Genomic DNA, 12281 nt, shown 5'->3' with positions numbered 1-12281 from the left:
ATGGACTGAACAGTCTCTCCTCATTCTATTCTTTCTTCTGCTCATCCATACATTTCCTCATTACACCACAATAACTCCCAGCAGGCTACACAAATAATCACAACCATAACTATGCTAGCCTTACCATTTACAACGTTCCATTCACTTTGTTGTACATTTTAGAGAGAAAATATACAGTTTAACCCAATTGACTCTGTTCAAGGCACAGTCTGCGCTTATTCAACACTAAAGGAAATGTGTATTTTTATTCATGATGATTATTTATCTCTTGCATTTGAACAATAAATATGCTGGTAACTTTATTTCGTTTTTATTCATTCACGGGATGTGGGCGTCGCTGGCAAGGCCAGCATTTATTGCCCATCCCTAATTGCCCTTGAGAAGGTGGTGGTGAGATGCCTTTTTGAACCGCTGCAGTTCGTGTGATGAAGGTGCTGTTAGGTAGGGTGTTCCAGGATTTTGACCCAGCGACGATGAAGGAACAGCGATATATTTCCAAGTCAGGGCAGTGTGTGACTTGGAGGGGAACTTGGTGGTGTTCCCATGCGCCTGCTGCCCTTGTCCTTCTAGGTGGTAGGATGGTATTAAAATGTAGAAGACTGCAGCACAGTTAGAGGTAATGAAGCAAGGAAAAGCAAGTGTCTCCTAGCAACATAGGCTAGCAATTATTCCAGAAATTATCACATAATTTCCCTGTAGGAAAATTAACTCAGTCTCAAAATTCATGTCTGAATTCAGTAGTAAGTATGATGCACTAAATAACATGGTAAAAATGAATGCTCCTTTGAGAAATACTATTAATTCTTTGAAGCCGGCACCAAAATCCTAAATATAACAAAATACAGCAAGCTTTTAGTCCCCCTTAAACTCTGTTTTAAGAAGTTTATTATAGGGTGATCCAGTAACACAGTTCAATAATGTGCCAATGTGCAGCATGTAACATAATACTGCAATGCAGATTTGTACCCATAATTCCCTAAATAGGTGAGTTTCTGATCTCAATCAAGCTATCAGTTTGGCACAGGCACAATGAACCAAATGATCCTCTCATGCTATAAGCTTCTATGTTATATGAGAGTCACCAGCACCAAGCATGCGACCTACACCGCCTAGAAGGACAAGGGCAGCAGGTGCATGGTAACACCATCAGCTCCAAGTTCCCTTCCAAGTCACACACCATCCTGACTTGGACGTATATTGTCGTTCCTTCATTGTTGCTCAGTCAAAATCCTGCAGCAGTTCAAGAAGAAGGCCCACCACTGCCTTCTCAAGGGCGACTAGCAATGGGCAACAAATGCCAGCCTTGCCAATATCCTGAGAATGAATTAAAGAAAGAAAAGTGACTTTCCAGAGGGATGGAGGTAAAATTAAAAGGAAGTTTCTTGTGTCCATCCAGTTAGGCCGTGAATTTAATAGCGCTGAGGGGGTGAGATTGGAGGCGGGTCCGCTGTCAAAATTGCAAAAATTGACAACGGGTAGGAAACCCACTGTCAACCCGCCTCCACGCGAGTCTCCCAGATGTCGGGTCTATCAGTGGAGAACTGACCCGACACCAAGCAGCGGGGGATACAATTCAGCTTGTTAAATGGCTTGTTAAGAGCCAATTTAAGACTATTTTGAGGCTTACTTCTAATTTTACGATCTCCCCCACAGGTTACCTGGCATGTTTTGAGTCTGCTCTGATGTTTGTGATAAGCTGACAGCTGCAGAAATGGTGTAAAGTATGTCATGTTGCAGATGGCGAGTTTCAGAGCGCAGAAACCGTTGGTTACTGCATTTTTAATACATATAGAGATTTCTTTAGCTTGCAAGTTTTTAGATCTAACTGTATGTCCAGTGCCACCTCATTGGGAGAACCTCTTTCACCATTGACAGATCGCTTCTGTCATCTCACCTGCAGCTGCCATCTATTGCAGCAACAATTGCAGCCCTTGAAAAATTCAGAACTTGGTCCTCCGAATCCTTCCACGATCAGCCCCAACACCAACATCACCAGGCACAACAACATCACCAACCTTCTCCGGCATCACCTGATGCTGCACCGGACACAGGGCATCAGCCCCTGATAAAATTGCTGGCCGGGAGGCCAGCGATGGCATCACCATGGCCAGGTTTTCTTCACGTGACGCTGTAAACCCTGGCTGCCACATGATGCGCCAGGTTGACACCATCCCACGCCAGCACCGTGAAGCATCGCTTTAATGTCCAAGCCATTCCATGCACACTCATCAATATAGCGGCGGGGGTGGGGTGGGGGGCGGAGTTATGACTGAACAATCACTGGAACTCAGTAAGACACTTCTCAAGGTGCGCTCAGATCTGTCCAATAAGGGGCACTTATGGAAAAATAGATTTCATGTTATGACAACACATTACCAGAAACCTCACATGGATATTGGCTAAACCTTTCAAGTGCCTACCCTTGTGTGTTGTTAGTTGGTATGCTTGCAATAGGATGAGAGTGAATGTGAGGGGTTGCTAGTGAGATGGGGAAGTGATAAAGTAGATAGAGAGGGTTGGGTGGAGGTGCAAGGTAAGTTGGTGTCCTGGGGAGGTCTGTTCTGCCCTTGGAAGGGAAGAGAACCTCCCTACATGATGTGATTCCCTCCATAAGCATATGGAGGGAGCCATTGGAGAGCCTGGGTGCAAGTGTTCACCTTTGTGCAGTGATTGTCAGTGTTTGCAGCACCTCAATACTGTCAAACACTGACAGGACATCTGTCAAACTCCATGTGGCCGTGGTCCCTTTAAGGAAACCGGCTGATGATTCATCATCAAATGACGTCATCAGACCCACTTCCTGTTAATTGGCCAGTAAGCCCGCAGGGCGGGTTTAACAAGGCCAATCAGGGGAAAATCACATCTGCAGAACGGATGTAGCTGGGAGCGGGACCAGAACCCGGAAACCAGCTCTTCCAGCACCATCCAACCTCCTCCATTAAATTTGCAGCCTTAGTTATAGATGGGTTGTTAGCAGACTCAGGAACAGGTTGCTCATTGGGCTTCATCACTAATAAGTTCTGAGTGGCACGGAGGGAACTAAAGAGAGAAAGGAAAAATAGCTTCAAAATGGGTGGTTAAAAATAGAATTAAAGAAATGTACAGAACCACTGATAAATGTAATATAACACTGTCTTTCAACCATACTCAGCAAAAGACAATGGGTCAGAAATTCAGGTCGGGGGCTTCCTGCAGGTGCAAGCCCCGACCTGCACTTGCCTACCACGCCGGCCATTGAGCTATGGGCCCCCATGGAATTCCGATCCTAGGCCTGCTCCAGCTGCCGGCATGCAGCGCTTGCATATCCCAGGGGCGCAGTTAGTTTGATACGTCCCCTGGGGTCACGTGGGCCATGGGAAGCCAATCGGAGCAGGGAAATGCCCATTCATAAGTTTGACAGGAAGAGCTGTCAAAACTTAGAAATACTACGGGCCCCAAAACATCACTAAATCTTCAAATACATTTTTAAAAACATCACATTTTTAAAATAAATTATAAATTACATGAAATAACTATTTTAAACAATAATTTAAATTTTTGAAAAAAATAATTTTATTTTCTAATGGGGCTAAAAATAAACTTACCTTTCTTTAAAGCATTTAAAAATAGTAAACCTGTGGAAAAAATGTTTTAATTTTAATTAATTCATCACTTACCTTGCAAAAAGCAGGCCTTACGCCTGCTTTTTAAATGTGTAACTTCTGGAGACTTACCCTCCCGGGAAAACCTGTAAAAAAAACGCAAGTTCGATGCGCACGTGCAGCCTCTCCCGCACATGCATTCGACCTCTGAACCCCTTCATTCAGGGGAACAGAAATGCCGGTTTCCCGCACATGCGCAGTGCATGCAGGAAACCGGCACTTCCATTGGGCCTACAGGTGAGTACCCCATGCGTACTCACCCGTGGAGACCCGAATTTCTGGGCCTATATATTAAGTCTGAGTTTTAATAAGGCCCAGAACTTCGGGTCCCCATGGGTGAGTACGTACGGGGTACTCACCCGTAGGCCCAATGGAAGTGCCGGTTTCCTGCATGCACTGCGCATGCACGGGAAACTGGCACTTCCGATCCCCTGAACGAAGGGGTTCAGAGGTCGAACGCGTGCGCGGGAGAGGCTGTGCGTGCGCATTGAACTTCATTTTTTTTTGCAGGTTTTCCTGGGAGGGTAAGTCTGCAGAAGTTAGACATATAGGCCCAGAAATTCGGGTCTCCACGGGTGAGTATGCACAGGGTACTCACCCATAGGCCCAATGGAAGTGCCGGATTCCTGCATGCACTGCGCATGCGCGGGAAACCAGCACTTCCGTACCCCTGAAAGCAGGGGTTCAGAGGTCGAACGCGTGCGCGGGAGAGGCTGCGCGTGCGCATCGAACTTACGTTTATTTTGCAGGTTTTCCCGGGAGGGTAAGTCTCCAAAAGTTACACATGTAAAAAGCAGTCGCAAGGCCTGCTTTTTACAAGGTAAGCCGTGAATTAATTAAAATTAAAACATTTTTTCCACAAGTTTATTATTTTTAAATACTTTAAAGAAAGGTAAGTTTATTTTTAGCCCCGTTAGAAATTTTTTTTAAAAATTCAAAAATTTAAATTATTGGGACAGAAATTGGTGAACGGGGCTTGCCGCGCGTGCAAGCCCCGTATATGCACTTACCCCGCGCTACTGCTGATCAGCTCCAGGGACGCCTGGACTTGGTGTTTGAAAAAGAAGAATCCCGGGCAGCGTATGACGTCACGCCGCCCAGGAGTGCAGCCAGCGCGAAGCCAGGAGCGTGCAGTGCAAGTGAGACACGCCCCTTGAGGTCTCAGTTTCACTGGACACGCCCCCAATGTTTCTGTCAAGCTGCTAAGCATTTTTACATGCAAAGCAGCAGTTTAAATAGGTTTTTGGAAGTTTTTTGAAGATTTTGGTAACTTTTATAAACTTTTTAAAATGTTTACATTATTTTGAGTAATCTGAAGTAGTTTTAAAGAGAATTAAAGCAATTTAAAGACTTTTAAAAGCCCTAAAAGAATTTTTTTAATTCCATTTATTTATTTAGCAATGTCGTCGTCATACGTGTCTTCACACTGTTCCCTTTGGGGAACTGTATGAAGTGGTGGAAGGATTTATGGCCATGATTAACGCTCATTCCGTGACCGTAACCATCTTTGAACCAGCCATTAGGGCGGTTAGTCCTATGGCGGGAGGGTTTTACGGGCTCCCACAAGCTATACAAGGAGGGGGGGCCACCCACACCCACGGACGCAAATATCCCACTGGATGTCAACCCAGAATTTAGAGCCGGAGCTCCGACTCCACTTGCCGGGACTGTCTGGAGCGGGGTTCGAAACCCTACCCTGATCTGGCCCAGCGGCGGGGATCCTACCGCTATGACAAAGGCCCAATCCGATTAGCAACGTGAAATGGCAGCATAGGGCTCCAGTCACGGGGAGGGAAAAGGCGCAGGAAACGTATGGGTGTCACCTTTTGTGCGGAGTGGGCCTTTTGCGTAGCAGTAAGCATCCCCGCCGCTGGGCCAGAAGGAGTAGGGTTTTGAACCCCACTCCAGACAGTCCCGGCAAGTGGAGTCGGAGTTCCAACTTTAAATTCTGGGTGGACATCCAGCGGGATACTTGCGTCCGTGGGTGTTGGTGGCCCCCCCCCCCCCTCAGATGGGTTGTGGGAGCCCGTAAAACCCTCCCGCCATAGGACTAACCACCCTAATGGCTGGTTCAAAGATGGTTACGGTCACGGAATGAGCGTTAATCACGGCCATAAATCCTTCCACCACTTCATACAGTTCCCCAAAGGGAACAGTGTGAGGATACATACGATGATGACCTCTTGCGCAATGCACCTCCTTGGACCCTCAGTCGCAGATGCGAGGGGGCAAGTCATGCAATTGTTAAATTTTTCATTTTATTGACATGTAAAATGTTGGCCCAGTAATTCCCTTCCAAATGCGCGAGTACGGTCGGGGTACTTACGCATCTGGCCGGATGAAATGCCGGTTTTCAGCATGCACAGTGCATGTGGGGAAAACCGGCATTTCCTCTCCTCTGAACGAAGGGGTTCAGAGGCAGAACGCGTGCGACTGCACAGGCAGCGCGTGCGCAGTATAATTCGCCGCTTTCATTAATGCTTTCAGTGAGGTCAAGTCATTACAACTTACACATGAGAAAAGCATGGGTACAGTTGCTCCAGAGGCTGCGGAGGAAGATATTTATTATCGTGGAGCTTCTGAAAGTATGTATGTCTGTATATATTCCTTTGCGTGTTATGTATATATTCCTTTACTTATGTGTATGAATGTATTATTTAATTATGACTTTCAGAGAAAGTAACTTATTGGAAAATCATAATTAAAAACATACATTCATACACATTAGTAAAGGAATATAAAACATACATACATATACGTAAAGGAATATATGTGGACATACATACATAACTCATTCTCACATTCCATTCACACAGCCACAATTGCTCCTTCTACCTACTGTTCTGAAAACCCTTTTAAAAAAAAAAATTTTAACTTTAAAACTTACTTAAAATTTCTTAAAATAACTTCCCTCCCTTTCCCAAACAAAAATATTGCATTTCAGAAGCTCCACGATAAAATATATCTTCCTCCGCAGCCAATGAACAACTTTACACTTGCTTTTTTCAAGTGTAACTTCTAAGGACTTACCCTCACTGAATCCATCATTGAAATCCACAAAGTTCACTGCGCAAGCGCTGCCTGTGCAGTCGCACGCGCTGTGAATAGACCTCGGGTCTGGAAATGCCAGCGTTCCCCGCATGCGCTGTTCCTGCTGAACGCCGGCATTTCCAACGGCCAAATGCGTGAGTACCCCGACCGTACTCACGCTTCTGGCCGCGAATTTCTGGCCCATAGTTTAAAATAGTTATTTCATGTAATTTATAGTTTATTTAAAAAATGTGATTTTTCAAAAAAAATTTATTTGAAGATTTATTGATGTTTTGGGGCTCATAGTATTTATAAGTTTGACAGCCCTTCCTGTCAAACTTATGAATGAAGCATTCCCTGCTCCGATTGGCTCTCCATGGCCCACGTGATCCCAGGGGACGCGTCGAACTAACTGCGCCCCTGGGATATGCAAGCACTGCGCGCCGGCAGCTGGAGCAGGCCCAGGATCGGAATTCCACGGGGGCCCACAGCTCAACGGCCGGCGCGCAAGGTAAGTGCAGGTCAGGGGCTTACACCCGTGGGAAGCTCCCGACCTGAATTTCTGGGCCATTAACACAAATATTTTACACATAGATGTTACAGGAATCAGAGGGAAAATGGCATCATTTTTGTGATGGCTTGTAACACCCATTCTAATCATACCTTCCTCTGTCCCAGTGGGGATGTGTCCCACCTTCATTCCAGAATGATTAATCCAGTGATCGCAAACTGATGGAAAATCATGGGCATAGCACTGTGTCTAACGATTCCATCAGGAGCCCATTCATGCATTAACGTACTGTGCCAAGATTTACCTAACAAAAGTAGCATCATCTTTGGGGCACTCTGAACAGGGAAATGAAAAAACATGAATGATACAGCACAGGCTGAGCATAAGCACCGAAAATGATTTTCTTCTACTTGTGAATAAACAAATGGTTCCACTCGCTTGTAAACATTTATGACTTACTCCCTAAGCTGCCTGTGTTAGGTCTAGAGTATATTTCGAAGAAAAGCACAATTTCTGTGTTATGGATAGTTTTAATTAAAAATAATCCATAAACAACTGCTCCAGTTCTCCATTTTATATCTTATTTCTAAAGAAGCTTTAAAGGCAAAATGCTAAGAACCAGTGTCTTCGCACTAAGCTATCCAGCTTTTCCAATTTGGACTAAACTAGAATGGCTCACTGATGTTATTCTTAATGAATGAAGTCCTGTATGATTGTCAAGTGTTATTGTAGGAAGTAACTTTTAAACTGTAGAAGCAAAATACATTTAATTACTGAATCTGAGAGAAAACAAGTGGTTTTTTCCCCATCATCAACTTTTTCCCTTCCTTGCCTTGGTCATTGGTGGTCATTATCTATGTGTGAGCCTTGGTGATGTGTCAACTGGCGGTTTGACTGTGGCTGCATCACAGCCAAGCTGAAATACACACACAGACACAGACACAGACACACATCCATCAGGCTCACTGGGAGATTGACCAGAAGCTGGAACCCTGGCTAACTTTCCCTTCCTTAACCCAGAAGCACTGAAGCTGATTGTAGTGCCTTTACCACCACCTCTACCGCCATGAGCTAACTCGGTATCAGTCGGGATCTGGTTAACACCAACCAGGTCAAGACAGCTGGCCTAATGTATAATGCCAGATGTTAATTAGAGCCAAGCGAACTGTGAAGTTTTTATCTTACTTAGTAGCTCTATACTATTAATAAGCTACTACAGACTTCCGTTTTGTAAAACATTGGCCGGAATTTTCCCATTGCCGTGTGTGCGAGTTTGGAGGCAGGTCAGCTGTAAAAATAGTGAAAATAGGCAGCATGTCGGAAACCCACCATCATCCCGCCTCCTCGCGCCTTTAACTCGGGTGTGTTTGCCAGCGCGCCACGGACCCAATCAGGAAAGGCGGGCTACCTCATTAAACTCATTAAGTGCTTGTTATCAGACTCTTAAACAGGGTTTTTAACTAGAGTTTCTTAATTTAACAGCATGAGCACGGGAAGCACACAGCTCGGGAGCCTCGCCTGTGAAGGGGAGGCAGATGTTCAGTGGCCATTGTGCAAAGGCAATAATTGACAGCTGGGAATACCAGATAAATACACACACCTTACACCTCATTAGTTACCTAAGGGAAAGGTTGTTGATGACTCCATTTTGTGCACAGATTTAGGTTTCTGGAGTTTGAAGGTCATTTCTGCAACCTCGGAGGTCACTCTCACCACATTGCTACTCATTATCACAACATTGAAAGATTGGCCCTCTGATCGCTACTTGACCCGCCATCTACGACATCAGCATGGGTGCCGCTTATACTCTCTCACTTTGGTCCTCAGAATCGGACCAACATGAGCACCACCACCAACAACACCAGCCACACCAGCAGCAACAGCAACCACAACAGCAGCCTTCTCCTCAATGAGCTGATGCTCCACAGGAGAGAGGGGGGCACCACAGGGGTGCAGCACGCTGGAAGCGATACTCCCAACATAGGGTATACAGACAGAGGATGAGCTTCCTTAACATGACTGAGCAGCAGGGCTTCAGAAGGCTCAGGCTATCATGCCAGGTCATCACAGACATTTGTAGCTTGCTGGAACAAGACCTGGTGGACACTCCTTTCCAGTGGCTGTCAAAGTTACCACCGCCCTCAACTCCTTCACCTCAGGCTCCTCCCAGGGATCTGCAGCAGACATTTACAGGATCTCACAGCCAGCCGCCCACAGATGCATCACACAGGTCACCAATGCCATATTTCACAAGTCAGACAATTATATCAACTTTGCCACTGATGAAGTCAGTGTTACTGAGCAGGTGCTCAGCTTTGCAGGTCTAGCTGGCTTCCCACAGGTGCAGGGCATCATTGACTGCACACATGCGGCCATGAAGGCACCCCCACATCACCCAGGAGTGTTTGTGAATGCAAAGCGTTTCCACTCCCTCAATGTGCAGCTCATCTGAAACCATAAAAAGATCATCATGCAAGTGTGCGCCAGATTCCGTGGCAGCTGTCATGACTCTTTCATGCTGCGCCAACCCACCCTCCCTCAGCTCTTTGCACCTCCAAATAGACTTACCGACTGGCTGATTGGAGACAAGGGCTATCCACTGAAGACGTGGCTCATGACACCCCTGAGGAGGCCAAATACTGAGCCCGAGGAGCATTATAATGAGAGCCACATCTCCACCGGATGTGTCATAGAACAAGCAATAGGCATGCTGAGGATGCGCTTCAGATGCCTTGACAGATCTGGAGGAGCCCTTCAGTATGCACCAGCCAGGGTCTCCAGAATCATCATCATCTGCTGCGCACTGCACAACATAGCACAGCAGCAAGGATTGGAGTTGCAGAAGGAACATGGCACAGAGCGCAGAGCCTCTTCAGAGGAGGAGGAGGAGGAAGAGGAGGAGAAGGAGGAAGCTGAGATGCAGATGCCACCAGCAGTGGTGCACATTGCTGCCCTGGAGGCCCAGGATGGCCTCAGCATGGCCAAATTTACTTAACTTGCTCCAATGCAGCCACATGCCTGGCACATGCTGTACTAAGTTCCCCCCCCCCACAACACCATAAAGCATCCCTACAATGACCAGGCCATTGCTCTCACCCAAAGGTCCAATGCTCGAGGTTAAATAATGTCTCACCATTCACTCCAAGTGACAAAGCCACTTCCAAGGATTGAGGCAAAACTGTACAAGACCCAAAAGTGTTGCAAAGAAAAACATTTATGTGTGTAATCAAAACAACTGAAACTTAGCACTAACATTTATATATACTCCCACGTGCTTACCACTGTGCACCTGCTTTTGTGTCAGTTTTTGTTTACGAGTGCTTCTACGAGGTGCAACCCCTGTGGCTTCAGCAGAGGTAGTTGCAGGCTGCTCACTTCCCTGCTGCGACTGCGTAGACACTTTTGGCGGACGTCCTCTGGGTTTTGGAGCCTGTGATGGCCCCACCAAAGTCTGCTCCTCCTGCAAATGTACAGGGGCAGACTCAGCCATCGGGATCCGAGGAAGCATGTGGGGCTCTGAATGAGGGGGAGGCAACAGGGGAGAAGCGGGAGTGCTTTGAGAAGAGCCCCAACCTCCATGTCCCACTCACCATCATCCCTCTCATGGGCCACCCACGCTTCCCTGCTAGCAATGAGATTTCAAACACCTTGTTGCACAGCAGTGGGGCGATGAAGGCCCAAGTCAACGTTTACATCCCTCCTTGAGAGGAGGTCTATGAGCACCTGCCATCTGTTGTCCACAGCTAGCATGTGCTCATGTGAGTAGCACATTTGCTACTCCATGCAGGTGGCCATCCTTTCCATGGAAGAGCACATCGTCGCCATCGCCTGCGAGATGGTGGTGCTCATGTTGGAGATGGACACCTCCATTCTCTGAACAATTGCAGACATCACGGCTGCAAAAGTTGCCAGAACCGCATGCAATTGTTGCTGCCCCTCTTTCTAGATGGCCCCCGAGGTTCAGCGTCTGCATGCAGCTGAGCAGAGCTGGGAGCGTCCTGCACCCACCGGTGAGGAGTCTTCACTGCTGTCCCTGTCAACACGATCTGCTCTTGCTCACTTATGATATGAGACACCAAGTGACAACTCTACTCTATGATGCAAAGGACCCACCGAGGTGCGTGTATCTGCGCTGGTGCTGGCTGCACTTGGGTCTACTGACGCTGCACCCTCAGAGGCTGGAGGTTCCTCTGAGGAGAATCTTTCTCCTCTGGCTGGACATTGTGGGGGCAGTTGATGGACCTGTGGGAGAGTAAAGAGATGCATTAGAAGTGTTATAATAAGAATGTGTAATGTTACCATTATGCACATAATGACATTTCACTGGCTGTTGACATGAATCACCATATGGGTGACTGTTGTATGCCATGTGGCTTTATGAGATGTGATTCTGTCATCAGGTTGCTGAGATGTGCCCCTCTCTCCATCTCCCACTGCCAGCATCTCTCGAGCTCCTGAAATGTCCAGAGCCGCTGTGAAGGTTTCTTGAGCAGTATGTAACTGAACCGACCAGGGGGCAAGCAACCTTAGATCTGGTCCTGTGTAACGAGACAGGATTAATTAAAAATGTCCTAGTAAAGGATCCCCTTGGAATGAGTGACCATAACATGGTTGAATTCCATATTCAATTAGAGGGTGAGAAGGTTGGATCTCAAACAAGCATGCTAAGCTTGAATAAAGGAGACTATGAAGGTATGAGAGCGGAATTGAGTAGAGTGGATTGGGAAAATAGATTAAAGGGTAAGACGATACATGATCAGTGGTGTACATTTAAGGAGTTATTTTACAACTTCCAAAAAAAAAATATTCCACTGAGAAGAAAAGGGTGCAAAAGAAAAGACAGCCATCCATGGTGAAGTAAAGAAATTAAGGATAGTATTCGACTAAAAACAAGGGCATATAAGGTAGCCAAATCTAGTGGGAGGATAGACGATTGGGAAAACTTTAAAAGACAGCAAAAAATAACAAAAAGATTGATTAAGAAAGGGAACATAGATTATGAAAGTAAATTAGCAAAAAATATAAAAACAGATAGTAAGAGTTTTTATAGTTATATAAAAAGAAAAAGGGTGGCTAAAGTAAATGTTGGTCCCTTAGAG

Source organism: Somniosus microcephalus, chromosome 4, assembly GCF_052327205.1.
Source record: "Somniosus microcephalus isolate GS21.2 chromosome 4, FLI_Smic_1.0, whole genome shotgun sequence".
In the NCBI taxonomy this organism is placed as follows: Eukaryota; Metazoa; Chordata; class Chondrichthyes; order Squaliformes; family Somniosidae; genus Somniosus; species Somniosus microcephalus.
This window is presented reverse-complemented; position numbering follows the sequence as displayed.